Consider the following 16,363-nt stretch of genomic DNA (forward strand, 5'->3'; position numbering starts at 1 on the left):
GAACATATGTACGTAAACTTTTGTAAGGAGCAAATGAAAGAGCAGCAACATTATGAATTTATTTTAAATTTAACAAATTTATTCATTTCGATTTATTTAAAGTTGTCGTAAGTATTCCATTTATGTCTAATATACACGAAAAATGTTGTACATTGTACGAAATGATTCGTGGTTTCGCACCACGAAATTCTTTCGTAATATATACGAAATTGTAAAATGCAAAATAATTTTATATAATTTTAGAAAAAAATTTGTTCATTTTACGATTTTTTTAAGACATAAATATTTTAGTTCTTTTAAAATAATTATTGTAAATTTAGAAAAAGATTGCGAATTAAAAAAACTAATTTTTTATGTTTTTAATAAAACATAAAAAATTTTACAGGAAATTAGGAAAATTACGAAATTAACAAAAAAAAAAAAAATCGTAACAAAATAATTTTTTGTGAAATCAAAATATATTCTTGTATTTTACTAAATAATCTTGTTACGAAAAAATTCGTTACTTTCGTTAAATATTACATGCCTTAACGAAATTATTTTTGTAAAAGAAACAAAGTTTCTTAATACATTCGAAAAAGATATTACGACAGGTTTTCGTACTTTCGTAAAATTAGAAAAGGGGTTGATTAAACAATATTTCGTATTATACACGAAATTTTCGAAAAAAGTAGTTATGAAATTTTTTTTCGTATAGTTAAGCATGGATTATTTTCAGTGTAAAAAACGCTTTGAATGAAATGTGTCTGGCTACTGAAATTACTTATACAGTTGTACTTTCTTAATTTGCTCACTATTTAAGAAACTTTCGGCGATTCTAGAAATGAACTAGTACTGAATAAGAACTGAACTAGAATTAGAACTGAACAAGAACTGAACTAGAACTGAACTAGAACTGAACTAGAACTGAACTAGAACTGAACTAGAACTGAACTAGAACTGAACTAGAACTGAACTAGAACTGAACTAGAACTGAACTAGAACTGAACTAGAACTGAACTAGAACTGAACTAGAACTGAACTAGAACTGAACTAGAACTGAACTAGAACTGAACTAGAACTGAACTAGAACTGAACTAGAAATGAACTAGATCTGAACTAGAACTGAACTAGAACTGAACTAGAACTGAACTAGAACTGAACTAGAACTGAACTAGAACTGAACTAGAACTGAACTAGAACTGAACTAGAACTGAACTAGAACTGAACTAGAACTGAACTAGAACTGAACTAGAACTGAACTAGAACTGAACTAGAACTGAACTAGAACTGAACTAGAACTGAACTAGAACTGAACTTGAACTGAACTAGAACTGAACTAGAACTGAACTAGAACTGAACTAGAACTGAACTAGAACTGAACTAGAACTAGAACTGAACTAGAACTGAACTAGAACTGAACTAGAACTGAACTAGAACTGAACTAGAACTAGAACTGAACTAGAACTGAACTAGAACTGAACTAGAACTAGAACTGAACTAGAACTGAACTAGAACTGAACTAGAACTGAACTAGAACTGAACTAGAACTGACTAGAACTGAACTAGAACTGAACTAGAACTAGAACTGAACTAGAACTGAACTAGAACTGAACTAGAACTGAACTAGAACTGAACTAGAACTGAACTAGAACTGAACTAGAACTGAACTAGAACTGAACTAGAACTGAACTAGAACTGAACTAGAACTGAACTAGAACTGAACTAGAACTGAACTAGACTGAACTAGAACTGAACTAGAACTGAACTAGAGCTGAACTAGAACTGAACTAGAACTGAACTAGAACTGAACTAGAACTGAACTAGAACTGAACTAGAACTGATCTAGAACTGAACTAGAACTGAACTAGAACTGAACTAGAACTGAACTAGAACTGAACTAGAACTGAACTAGAACTGAACTAGAACTGAACTAGAACTGAACTAGAACTGAACTAGAACTGAACTAGAACTGAACTAGAACTGAACTGAACTAGAACTGAACTAGAACTGAACTAGAACTGAACTAGAACTGAACTAGAACTGAACTAGAACTGAACTAGAACTGAACTAGAACTGAACTAGAACTGAACTAGAACTGAACTAGAACTGAACTAGAACTGAACTACTGAACTAGAACTGAACTAGAACTGAACTAGAACTGAACTAGAACTGAACTAGAACTGAACTAGAACTGAACTAGAACTGAACTAGAACTGAACTAGAACTGAACTAGAACTGAACTAGAACTGAACTAGAACTGAACTAGAACTGAACTAGAACTGAACTAGAACTGAACTAGAACTGAACTAGAACTGAACTAGAACTGAACTAGAACTGAACTAGAACTGAACTGAACTGAACTAGAACTGAACTAGAACTGAACTAGAACTGAACTAGAACTGAACTAGAACTGAACTAGAACTGAACTAGAATAACTAGAACTGAACTAGAACTGAACTAGAACTGAACTAGAATGAACTAGAACTGAACTAGAACTGAACTAGAACTGAACTAGAACTGAACTAGAACTGAACTAGAACTGAACTAGAACTGAACTAGAACTGAACTAGAACTGAACTAGAACTGAACTAGAACTGAACTAGAACTGAACTAGAACTGAACTAGAACTGAACTAGAACTGAACTAGAACTGAACTAGAACTGAACTAGAACTGAACTAGAACTGAACTAGAACTGAACTAGAACTGAACTAGAACTGAACTAGAACTGAACTAGAACTGAACTAGAACTGAACTAGAACTGAACTAGAACTGAACTAGAACTGAACTGAATGAACTAGAACTGAACTAGAACTGAACTAGAACTGAACTAGAACTGAACTAGAACTGAACTAGAACTGAACTAGAACTGAACTAGAACTGAACTAGAACTGAACTAGAACTGAACTAGAACTGAACTAGAACTGAACTAGAACTGAACTAGAACTGAACAAGTGAACTAGAACTGAACTAGAACTGAACTAGAACTGAACTAGAACTGAACTAGAACTGAACTAAACTGAACTAGAACTGAACTAAAACTGAAACGTGAACTGAACTAGAACTGAACTAGAACTAGAACTGAAACGTGAAATAAAGTCTTAATAAATAACAGAAACTTTGGTCAAAAATTATCACAGTTTAATTTTTTTATATGTAATTAAAAGAACTGAAAATTCTGATAAAAGTATGATATTATAGCAATAGTTTTTCATTCACCTACCCACATCTCAGTTTTGCACACAAATCCTGTGATCATCATTTTAAACTGCCACAGCTTTTTTATGCGTATTGCAATCGTGGGTGGTATAAAAGTAAAAAAATTGAAGATGTATGAAGGTTTTAAGCAAAAACTAATTAAAACTTGTGAGACAAGCATTTTTCATAAAAAAAATACTCGTTCACACACATAAACAAAGATTTTGAAAAAATCCTTAATACCTGTGTGTTGTTTATGTCTGTATTTGTGTTTACGCTTGTAGTTTTAAACTTAATACAACATTGGGACAACAGCAATATTAGAAAAGACAAAGTTGTTAAGCAGTACAGTTAAGGAGTGTAGGATTTGGCAGACATAACAGCTTCAATTTTCTATATGTATGTTATCTGATCATGCATGATCATGATCATATGTACATTTTTCAACTTTTCTGAGTATTGATTTTGACAGAGCCTTTTGGATCATAGAATTCTTTTAATGCTCTGCTTCGATACACTTCTACACTATGTTGTAGAATCTAGATACTTTTTAAGCAACAAGTAAACAAACAATTTTTTAGTTACTTATCTCAACAGTATAACAAAAAACTAATAAAAATTTTCCTAATTTTTTTTATACACAACTTTTAGCACTTCCGTAATATTTCTCATGAAACCAACTCCTTTATCCACACTTCTCAGCCACATTCAAAGAACTCATAAGTTGTTTGTGTCACAGGTGGTAAATGAAATTGAAAAAAAGTAATATAAAACGACTGAATTGAGAAAATAATTCTAAAACTTCATACTATTACGAGGACTTGATATTCTTTGGTTTGCCATTTTCGTATTCAATGAATACTTTTTTATTCCAGTTGCAAGTTGTTGCTGTTGCAGTTGTTATAGCAGTCCCTTTTGTTGTTATTTCTTTTGGCAACAGTGTGAAACATTGGATTTAAAATATGATAAATCCGCGATTATATTTTTCTTTTTATGTTGCTGTTACTGATTCTATTTTTATTCTTGTACTGTTGTTAAAAAATAAGTGAGTGAAAAGTTTTTAAAAGAAAACATCATAATAGCGGGAAGGTATGATAGTTTTGGTGTGAATTATAACAAAAGTTTGTTTAAAAAGATATATTGTTTTTCAAAAGGAACTAAAATCTGGTAAGGAAGGTAAAAGGTGTACAGTTATATAAAAAAATTACATTCGAATTAAATTAAGTTCCAGTTCAGATCTAGTTCAGTTCTAGTTCAGTTCTAGTTCTAGTTCAGTTCTAGTTCAGTTCTAGTTCAGTTCTAGTTCAGTTCTAGTTCAGTTCTAGTTCAGTTCTAGTTCAGTTCTAGTTTAGTTCTAGTTCAGTTCTAGTTCAGTTCTAATTCAGTTCTAGTTCAGTTCTAGTTTTGTTCTAGTTCAGTTCTAGTTCAATTTTAGTACCGTTCTAGTTCAGGTCTAGTTCAGTTCTAGTTCAGTTCTAGTTCAGTTCTAGTTCAGTTCTAGTTCAGTTCTAGTTCAGTTCTATTTCAGTTCTAGTTCAGTTCTAGTTCAGTTCTAGTTCAGTTCTAGTTCAGTTCTAGTTCAGTTCTAGTTCAGTTCTAGTTCAGTTCTAGTTCAGTTCTAGTTCAGTTCTAGTTCAGTTCTAGTTCAGTTCTGTTCAGTTCTAGTTCAGTTCTAGTTCAGTTCTAGTTCAGTTCTAGTTCAGTTCTAGTTCAGTTCTAGTTCAGTTCTAGTTCAGTTCTAGTTCAGTTCTAGTTCAGTTCTAGTTCAGTTCTAGTTCAGTTCTAGTTCAGTTCTAGTTCAGTTCTAGTTCAGTTCTAGTTCAGTTCTAGTTCAGTTCTAGTTCAGTTCTAGTTCAGTTCTAGTTCAGTTCTAGTTCAGTTCTAGTTCAGTTCTAGTTCAGTTCTTAGTTTTCAGTTCTAGTTCAGTTCTAGTTTTCAGTTCTAGTTCAGTTCTAGTTCAGTTCTAGTCAGTTCTAGTTCTAGTTCAGTTCTAGTTCAGTTCTAGTTCAGTTCTAGTTCAGTTAGTTCAGTTCTAGTTCAGTTCTAGTTCAGTTCTAGTTCAGTTCTAGTTCGTTCTAGTTCATTCTAGTTCAGTTCTAGTTCAGTTCTAGTTCAGTTCTAGTTCAGTTCTCTAGTTCAGTTCTAGTTCAGTTTCTAGTTCAGTTCTAGTTCAGTTCTAGTTCAGTTCTAGTTCAGTTCTAGTTCAGTTCTAGTTCAGTTCTAGTTCAGTTCTAGTTCAGTTCTAGTTCAGTTCTAGTTCAGTTCTAGTTCAGTTCTAGTTCAGTTCTAGTTCAGTTCTAGTTCAGTTCTAGTTCAGTTCTAGTTCAGTTCTAGTTCAGTTCTAGTTCAGTTCTAGTTCAGTTCTAGTTCAGTTCTAGTCAGTTCTAGTTCGTATCTAGTTCAGTTCTAGTTCATCTAGTTCGTTTAGTTCAGTTCTAGTTCAGTTCTAGTTCAGTTCTAGTTCAGTTCTAGTTCAGTTTCAGTCAGTTCTAGTTCAGTCTAGTTCGTTCTAGTTTCAGTTCTAGTTCAGTTCTAGTTCAGTTCTAGTTCAGTTCTAGTTCAGTTCTAGTTCAGTCTAGTTCAGTTCTAGGTTCAGTTCTAGTTCAGTTTCTAGTTCAGTTCTAGTTCAGTTCTGTTCAGTTCTAGTTCAGTTCTAGTTCAGTTCTAGTTCAGTTCTAGTTCATAGTTCTAGTTCAGTTCTAGTTCAGTTCTAGTTCAGTTCAGTTCAGTTCTAGTTCAGTTCTAGTTCAGTTCTAGTTCAGTTCTAGTTCAGTTCTAGTTCAGTTCTAGGTCAGTCTGGTCAGTTCTAGTTCAGTTCTAGTTCAGTTTCTCAGTTCTAGTTCAGTTCTAGTTCAGTTCCAGTTCAGTTTCTAGTTCAGTTCTAGTTCAGTTCTAGTTCAGTTCTAGTTCAGTTCTAGTTCAGTTCTAGTTCAGTTCTGGTTCAGTTCTAGTTCAGTTCTAGTTCAGTTCTAGTTCAGTTCTAGTTCAGTTCTGGTTCAGTTCTGGTTCAGTTCTAGTTCAGTTCTAGTTCAGTTCTAGTTCAGTTCTAGTTCAGTTCTAGTTCAGTTCTAGTTCAGTTCTAGTTCAGTTCTAGTTCAGTTCTAGTTCAGTTCTAGTTCAGTTCTAGTTCAGTTCTAGTTCAGTTCTAGTTCAGTTCTAGTTCAGTTCTAGTTCTGAACTAGTTCAGTTCTAGTTCAGTTCAAGTTCAGTTCTAATTCAGTTTTAGCTCAGTTCTAGTTCAGTTTTAGTTCAGTTCTAGTTCTGTTCTACTTCTGTTCTATTTCAGTTTATAAATTCTGGTGCCTATTAATTTTCTCTGAGAATTCGTCGTCTAGATTTTTTTATAACTTTTTAACCAATATTGAATATGAATTCCATTATATTTTATTTCACAATAAAAAACTCGTTTTTTTCATTAAAAAAACCAATTCATTTTCAAATTTGAGCTGCATAAAAGCCTATTTTAACGCCAAACAATAACAATGACATGAATTTCATAAAAAAGCCAAATCAAATCCAATAAAAAGGAAATAAAAATTTAAAAAAATAAATTATAAGAAGAGAAGGAAATCAAGTGTAAAAATAAATGAAAATTTTATATATTTCTAATAAAATTCAAAAGTTATAAACAACACAAACAGCAGCAAAAAATAATTTTGATTGGCTTCCTGTTCAGGGAAAAGGTAAGAAAATAACAGCCAACTTTAAGAAAGCCACGTTAAAGGTAAAAAACCAATAACTGAAAAAAAAAACAGTGAATAAAAAAGTAGACAGGCGAGCGACCATAAAAGAATAAACTTTTTGTAATTTCCCTTTCGCTTTAATATTAAAATGAGTGTGTGTGTATGAGTTGGAGCTATATTTTTTGTTGTTAAATAAAATTTGTTTATCAAACAACAACATGCATAAATACACTTTTATCTCATCATCGTCATCAACATAATCAGTCCCTCAGCATCAACAATGATGGTGTTTTTTTTTGCAGCAAAAAAGTTAAATATTTTTTTTTATAAAAAGAAAAAGCTTATTTTATTTAAAAAAGGAAAGTTTTAAAGGTTGCTGCTGGTTGTGAAAAAAATTTAAAATCTATTTAATTTAAAACTGACCCCTTTTTGGATTTGTTCATCTTTTAGGAAAATATAATTAAAGGTTTTAGTTTTTATACAAACCATTTTATAAAGAGTTGTGATTTAAACCGACCTAGACTAAGACTATTGAAAGATTATAGTCCCTCTAGAACATTGACTATAGTCTGGACTACAGACTAAGGTTTTGACTATAGTCTTGAATATAGACAAGAGTTTGGGCTATAGTCTGGACTATAGAATATATTCTGGATTATATAATATAGTCTGGTCTATAGAATATAGTCTGGACTATAGACTATAGTCTGGACGTTAGAACATAAAAAATAGTCTGGACTATAGACTATAGTCTGGACGTTAGAACATAAAATATAGTCTGGACTATAGACTATATTTTAGACTATAGAATATAGTCTGAACTATAGACTATAGTATGGACTATAGAATATAGTCTAGAGAATAATATAGTCTGGAGAATAATATAGTCTGGACTATAGAACATAGTCTGGACTATAGGCTATAGTCTCGACTATAGACTATAGTGTGGACTGTGACCATAGTCAGGACTAAATACCATAATGCGGACTGTAGACTATAGTCTGGTCTATAGAATATAGTCTAGAGAATAATATAGTCTGGACTATAGAACATAGTCTGGACTATAGACTATAGTCTCGACTATAGACTATAGTGTGGACTGTGACCATAGTCAGGACTAATTACCATAATGTGGACTATAGACTATTGCCTGGACTATAGAATATAGTCTGGAGAATAATATAGTCTGGACTATAGAACATAGTCTGGACTATAGGCTATAGTCTCGACTATAGACTATAGTGTGGACTGTGACCATAGTCAGGACAAAATACCATAATGCGGACTATAGACTATAGTCTGGTCTATAGAATATAGTCTAGAGAATAATATAGTCTGGACTATAGAACATAGTCTGGACTATAGACTATAGTCTCGACTATAGACTATAATGTGGACTGTGACCATAGTCAGGACTAAATACCATAATGTGGACTATAGACTATTGCCTGGACTATAGACTATAGTCTGGGCTATAGAATACAGTCTGGATTATAGACCAGAGTCTGGACTATAGAATATAGTCTGGACTACAGAATATAATCTGGACTATAGAATATAGTCTGAACTGTAGAATATAGTCTGGACTATAGAATATAGTCTGGATTATAGACTGGATTATAGACTATAGGATTATAGACTATAGTCTGGACTATAGAATTCAGAATATATGGACTATAGTCTGGACTATAGACTATAGTGTGGACAATAATATAGTCTGGACTATAGACTATAGTCTGGACTATACACTATAGTCTGGACTATAGAATATTGTGTGGACCATAGAATATAATCTGGACTAAAGACTATAGTCTGGACAATTGAATATAATCTGGACTATTGAATATAATCTGTACTATAGAATATAGTCTGGACTATAGAATATAGTATGAACTGTAGATGGAACTATAGACTATAGTCTACATAGACTACAATCTGGACTATTGATTATAGTCCCAGAAATATAATGTATTCTAGCAGATCTTTGACTATATAAAGACCACGGTTAAATCACCCTCAGTCTATTTGCTTACATTTACTCATTTCCTTTTACTAATTTCCATTTTTACTCATTTCAACAATTATTATCTTATCTTATTACCTAAGCAAAAGTAAATAACACAAATTCTCTTTTATTTATTTGCAGCAAACATTTGGTGAGTGGTAATAAAACATCAAGTTAAATGGTGAAAATGTTAATTACATTTAATAATAAACCGCTTGACTGACTTGCTGGCTGACTGTTGACTGCTGCTATGCAGCCAACTTTGAAATAATTATTTGCACAAAAATTGTCTTACAAAATTTGACCTTCTTGGCAACAGGATAAACTATTCACAAATACATTATCATTTTTATATACATATAGGCAAACAATTTTAAGGATAGACACTAATACACTTTTAGCCAAAAAAAAAAAAAACTATGGCACGTTCAGTTTAACCACGTTTGTAATAAAGTTGTATGTATTTACAGACTCTTTGTGATGTCATCACTGTCATTAAGTACAACATGAAGATGGCAATAAGTTGACAGGCAAATAGATGTAAGGTATAGATATAGACAGACGAACTGGCAGATAGACAGATAGATAGATTGTGGAATTTGCTAACGTTAGTCTATAAAATATTTGTGTGTATTCAAATTGCAATTATTAGATTTAAATTAAAAAATTGAGCTTAGTTTTGAGTTATGAATTTAATGTACTTTGTAGCAGATTCCTTCAAAAAACAGAATCTTTCCGTTTTGATTTTTTTAAATTGAAATATAAGGAATAAGATTTAAACACAACTAGGAATAGTGAGACATTAAATGAATGATATACTTACTACCTGTAACAAACCATGTTTTTGGATCCAATATTAATGATAAGGTAAGCTAAGTTCTTCAATTCATATTTACATTTGATTTTATAATAAAATAGAAATACATAATACTAATCTAAATCGGGAACTAGTTGTATGCTCTTATTTTTCGCTTGACATATAAATATACAATGACAACAAACATTTTAACCCAGAGTCCGAAGTATATTTTTTATAAGAATGAGCTGGAGCTTAATCCAACCTTCGAATTTGGTTACAAGTCGAATAAACCCATTTTGATATTTCGTCACAAAATTCAATCTATTGGCTTCAATAAATAACATTTTTGTATTCACACCTTAATGTGCTATTTTTATAATTCACCTTTTATAAACTCTAATTTTATCTCCTTATAAAACTATATAAAATGTTTATTTTATTACCGAAACCGAACCGTTTTATTTATGCTCTTTGTAGAAATGGCAACTCTATACTTATCATTCATTTACTTTCACTTAAAAATGATGAGAACAATTGCTGATTTGCTTTTTTTTTTTGTAAACCAAAAAGTAAAGTTTATCATGCTGTGCTTTTTTCGAGAACTTTGTTTATTTTTTATGTGATGTAAAAGCTTTCACTCTCAGCAACAACACAATATCGGAAGCTCATGCGTAAAGGGCTTTCAAAAAGGCAAAAACCTACCACAACAAAGCACGAAACAAAGGAAAGAAGGAATGCTTCATATTTTTCTTTGATTTATTCTTTCACTAAAGCAGAGTTGCTAAGCCAAGGGGAAATTGCAATATAAAGGTATTTGTAAATAATTAAAATAAAAAAAGTGATGGAAATACAGCAGGGATGATTAATGGCAACAATTTATACCAAATTTGATATGAAAGTGCAAGTGTTCTAAGACTAATAAACTAATTAACTAACTAACTAACTAACTAACTACTAACTAACTAACTAACTAACTAACTAACTAACTAACTACTAACTAACTAACTAACTAACTAACTAACTAACTAACTAACTAACTAACTAACTAACTAACTAACTACTAACTAACTAACTAACTAACTAACTAACTAACTACTACTAACTAACTAACTAACTAACTAACTAACTAACTAACTAACTAACTAACTAACTAACTAACTACTAACTAACTAACTAACTAACTACTAACTAACTAACTAACTAACTAACTAACTAACTAACTACTAACTAACTAACTAACTAACTAACTAACTAACTAACTAACTAACTAACTAACTAACTAACTAACTACTAACTAACTAACTAACTACTAACTAACTAACTAACTAACTAACTAACTAACTAACTAACTAACTACTAACTAACTAACTAACTAACTAACTAACTAACTAACTAACTAACTAACTAACTAACTACTAACTAACTAACTAACTAACTAACTAACTAACTAACTAACTAACTAACTAACTAACTAACTAACTAACTAACTAACTAACTAACTAACTACTAACTAACTAACTAACTAACTAACTAACTAACTAACTAACTAACTAACTAACTAACTAACTAACTAACTAACTAACTAACTAACTAACTAACTAACTAACTAACTAACTAACTAACTAACTAACTAACTAACTAACTAACTAACTAACTAACTAACTAACTAACTAACTAACTAACTAACTAACTAACTACTAACTAACTAACTAACTAACTAACTAACTACTAACTACTAACTAACTAACTACTAACTAACTAACTAACTAACTAACTAACTAACTAACTAACTAACTAACTAACTAACTAACTAACTAACTAACTAACTAACTAACTAACTAACTAACTAACTAACTAACTAACTAACTACTAACTAACTAACTAACTAACTACTAACTAACTAACTAACTAACTAACTAACTAACTACTAACTAACTAACTAACTAACTAACTACTAACTAACTAACTAACTAACTAACTAACTAACTAACTAACTAACTAACTAACTAACTAACTAACTAACTAACTAACTAACTAACTAACTAACTAACTACTAACTAACTAACTAACTAACTAACTAACTAACTAACTAACTAACTAACTAACTAACTAACTAACTAACTAACTAACTAACTAACTAACTAACTAACTAACTAACTAACTAACTAACTAACTAACTAACTAACTAACTAACTAACTAACTAACTAACTAACTACTAACTAACTAACTAACTAACTAACTAACTAACTAACTAACTAACTAACTAACTAACTAACTACTAACTAACTAACTAACTAACTAACTAACTAACTAACTAACTAACTAACTAACTAACTAACTAACTAACTAACTAACTAACTAACTAACTACTAACTAACTAACTAACTAACTAACTAACTAACTAACTAACTAACTAACTAACTAACTAACTAACTAACTAACTAACTAACTAACTAACTAACTAACTAACTAACTAACTAACTAACTAACTAACTAACTAACTAACTTAACTAACTAACTAACTAACTAACTAACTAACTACTAACTAACTAACTAACTAACTAACTAACTAACTAACTAACTAACTAACTAACTAACTAACTAACTAACTAACTAACTAACTAACTAACTAACTAACTACTAACTAACTAACTAACTAACTAACTAACTAACTAACTAACTAACTAACTAACTAACTAACTAACTAACTAACTAACTAGTAACTAACTAACTACTAACTAACTAACTAACTAACTAACTAACTTATTAACTAACTAACTATAAAACTAATTATGTACCATAATCATATCCAATCCCTGCTGTATTACCATTATTTTCGCATTTCAGTTAATAAAATCCCGTTATATAAAATATCCCCTTTCCTGGGCAACTCTACATCTACTAACATTTGACATTTGCATTCAGTTGTTAATTGTTCGCTATTAAAATCACACGTTGTTATCCGTTGCTCGTTTTCAATTGCAAATTAAATTTAGGAAAAGTGTTTTAAAATGTTTTAAAAATCAATAAAATAATAAGTGTATTAATCTAATTTGATAAAATATCAAATAAAAATCGTAAAAAGTCAATAGTAAATTAAAGTTTTATTAAAATAAATCTGTAAAAGAAAAAATGCATAAAAAAATGTGCAAATTCAGTCATGTCATAATTGTTTGCGTATTAAGTGGTGTGTTAAGTTTTTGTTGTCTCGCCTATGTAAAATCTCTTTACGCATGATTTTAAAAAGGTGGTGTTGTTGTTGTGGAAAGCTTTTGCTTCATTTAAATAAAGAAAAGAGCGCAAGTTCGCTAGCAAAATCAAAGCAAAGCAAGAAATGTTTAAGTTTTTTGTGTATTGTTTATGAAAACAAATTCACAAGTGTTTTCTTCTTTTTTTAAGTAAATGCATAATATAGAGTTGCCACTATGGCAAATAGTGTAAATAAAACGGTAAACGGTTCGGTTTCGGTTTAATTAACAAAAATAAGGAATGTTAATCAGAGTGTATTAAAGGGTAAGTAAAGTAAACAGTTTATTTCTTATTTTTATATAACCATATTATTATTTTCACATAAACGTTTTAAATAATTTCCAAGTACAATCTTTAAAAATTTGTTTTTTCGGAACGAAATATCGAAAAGTAAGAGTGTAGATTGATTGATTTATGTTGCTGGCAGTAAGTTAAGGATAAATTTTTGTAGTTTTATAAAACAATAATTTTAGAAATATACCTAAATAACTATATATTTTTTTGATAGGGATGTCAATCGGGATTGATTTTTAGAAATTACGAGATTCGGGATTTTAAATAAATCCCGGTTTCGGGATCCCGGGATTTTAAATCTCAGCATTTCAATAATAACAAAATAGTTATTTAAAAACAGAGCTTTCTAAATACAGCGGTACAAGGGTATGCTTGGTAAATTTTTCAATATCAATTCACATACAATTTTAAAATCAAATGTGCATCCCAGGTACTGAATAGTAGAATAAAAACCTTGACCTATAAGTAGGGCAAGGATTTCTATGCAAATGCATGTAGTAGTCAGTAACCCAAAATAACTTTTAATTAGTTTACATTTCGAATAAAAAAATTTGCTACAAAATGACATCGATTTGTTGTTGCATATTTTGTTATAAATGCATAAATTGCATAGTTGGCTTTAAATGCTTAAATTTTGCATATTTCTAACACTTTTATAGCATATTTGTAATTTTCCTAACACTAATTGTGTTTTGTAATCTCTGTATTACATATTTTTACAATAAATTTTATATTTACATATTTAAATTATTTTAAATAAAATTAAAAAATATCGATTTAACAAAATACTAGGTTCCATCTGTGAAACTTTGAAATTCTGTGTATATACCGATAACTGGGTGAAATTTTGCACACACATCTTTTTCACCCAAGCCCACATACAAAAAATCCTCCAGAAAATGATTATTTTTTTTTGAGATGCCGCTCAATAGGTTAATGTTAAACATCCTTTGAAATCCTTTTCGAATGATATACATATAAAATTTGAATAGATAACACTAAAGATATTCAAGATTATACACTAGAGTTAGTCGGTCAGACCCTAGAATTAAAAACATTTCCAAAAATATAAAAATTATTTTTTTTTGCCACGCCTATAAATACCTTTCGATCCTAGGACATAATTTATCAGTGTTAATGGCTTGACTGCAAATACATTTCACCCTTAAAGGATCTTCTGACATCTCGGATCCTTCTCCAAAATCGGAAATTATGGCTTTACTGGAATAAAGTGCATTTAATTATATAAAATATTTGCTTTCGAAATACTCACTTCTATGCATTTACAGCTATTTTGCTGATATTTAAAATTTCCAATTTGCCTTCTACCTTCTACCTTCCACCCCTTTTGATATGCATATCGTCACAAATTTCAATCTTTTCGCTTCAAAATTAATTTCTATTATATTTAATATATATGTATATAGTTTGAAAAAACTATGAATACATTTTATTTCATTTACAGCTTAATATACTATTTTCATAACTCACCTTTTATGAACTCTCATTGTACCTCCTTATAAAGTGTTTAAAAAACACTGTTTATTTCATTACCGAAACCGAACCGTTTTATTTACAAACTTTACAGAAATGGCAACTCTATACTTATTATGTACGTACTTTCCATTAAAAAAAGGTGAAAACAATTGCTGAATTGCTTTTTGTAAACAAACATTTTAATTTTTTCACGCTCTGCTTTTACTAAGAACTTTGCTGTTTTTTTTGTATGATGCAAAAGTTTTAACTCACAACAACTACAACCGTCTCTTAAACTCATGCGTAAGAGGCTTTAAAAAAGACAAAAAACTACAAAAACAAAACACAGAACACAAAACAAAACAAAAGCGAAAACGAAATAACTTCGCATTTTACTTGAATTATTGTTCTTCTTTTACTGATTTATTTAAATATTGACTCTATATGATTTTTAATTGAAAATTTATTAAATTATATGTATTAATACTTTTAATACTTTTATGAATTTTAATATTGACTCTATATGATTTTTAATTGAAAATTTGTAAAATTATATGTATTAATACTTTTTTGAATTAATGGGAATATAGGTATGGGGATCGAAGAAATGATTAATGGTATCATTTACAAAAATTTTATATAGACTAACTAACTAACTAACTAACTAACTAACTGACTAACTAACTAACTAACTAACTAACTAACTAACTAACTAACTAACTAACTAACTAACTAACTAACTAACTAACTACTAACTAACTAACTAACTAACTAACTAACTAACTAACTAACTAACTAACTAACTAACTAACTAACTAACTAACTACTAACTAACTAACTAACTAACTAACTACTAACTAACTACTACTAACTAACTAACTAACTAAACTAACTAACTAACTAACTAACTAACTAACTAACTAACTAACTAACTAACTAACTAACTAACTAACTAACTAACTAACTAACTAACTAACTAACTAACTAACTAACTAACTAACTAACTAACTAACTAACTAACTAACTAACTAACTAACTAACTAACTAACTAACTAACTAACTAACTACTAACTAACTAACTAACTAACTAACTACTAACTAACTACTACTAACTAACTAACTAACTAACTACTAACTAACTAACTAACTAACTAACTAACTACTAACTAACTAACTAACTAACTACTAACTAACTAACTAACTAACTAACTACTAACTAACTAACTAACTAACTAACTAACTAACTAACTAACTAACTAACTAACTAACTACTAACTAACTAACTAACTAACTAACTAACTAACTAACTAACTACTAACTAACTAACTAACTAACTAACTAACTAACTAACTAACTAACTAACTAACTAACTAACTAACTAACTAACTAACTAACTAACTAACTAACTAACTAACTAACTAACTAACTACTAACTAACTAACTAACTACTAACTAACTAACTAACTACTAACTAACTAACTAACTAACTAACTAACTAACTAACTAACTAACTACTAACTAACTAACTATTAACTATAAGACTATTATGTACCATAATCATCATATCCAATCCCTGCTGTATTACCATTTTCGCATTTCAGTTATAAAATCCCGTTATATAAAATATCCCCTTTGCTGGGCAACTCTACACCTACTATTTGCCATTTGTATTCAGTTC

General features: G+C 29.8%; 1 long non-coding RNA gene across 1 annotated transcript in view; it reads left to right on the forward strand.

The window, feature by feature from the left end:
- Nucleotides 1–6,580: 6,580 nt before the first annotated feature.
- The window catches only part of LOC119609918, a 66,839-nt gene continuing 57,056 nt past the window's right edge, over nt 6,581–16,363 (forward strand). Inside the window, exons 1-2 of the long non-coding RNA XR_005231962.1 lie at nt 6,581–6,861; nt 9,008–9,017. This is a non-coding gene — a long non-coding RNA (uncharacterized LOC119609918). The remainder of the gene's footprint in view (nt 6,862–9,007; nt 9,018–16,363) is intronic.

Source organism: Lucilia sericata, unplaced genomic scaffold (genome assembly GCF_015586225.1).
Source record: "Lucilia sericata isolate MDLA Ls3-8-SP2 unplaced genomic scaffold, ASM1558622v1 Contig001085F_arrow, whole genome shotgun sequence".
Classification (NCBI taxonomy): domain Eukaryota; kingdom Metazoa; phylum Arthropoda; class Insecta; order Diptera; family Calliphoridae; genus Lucilia; species Lucilia sericata.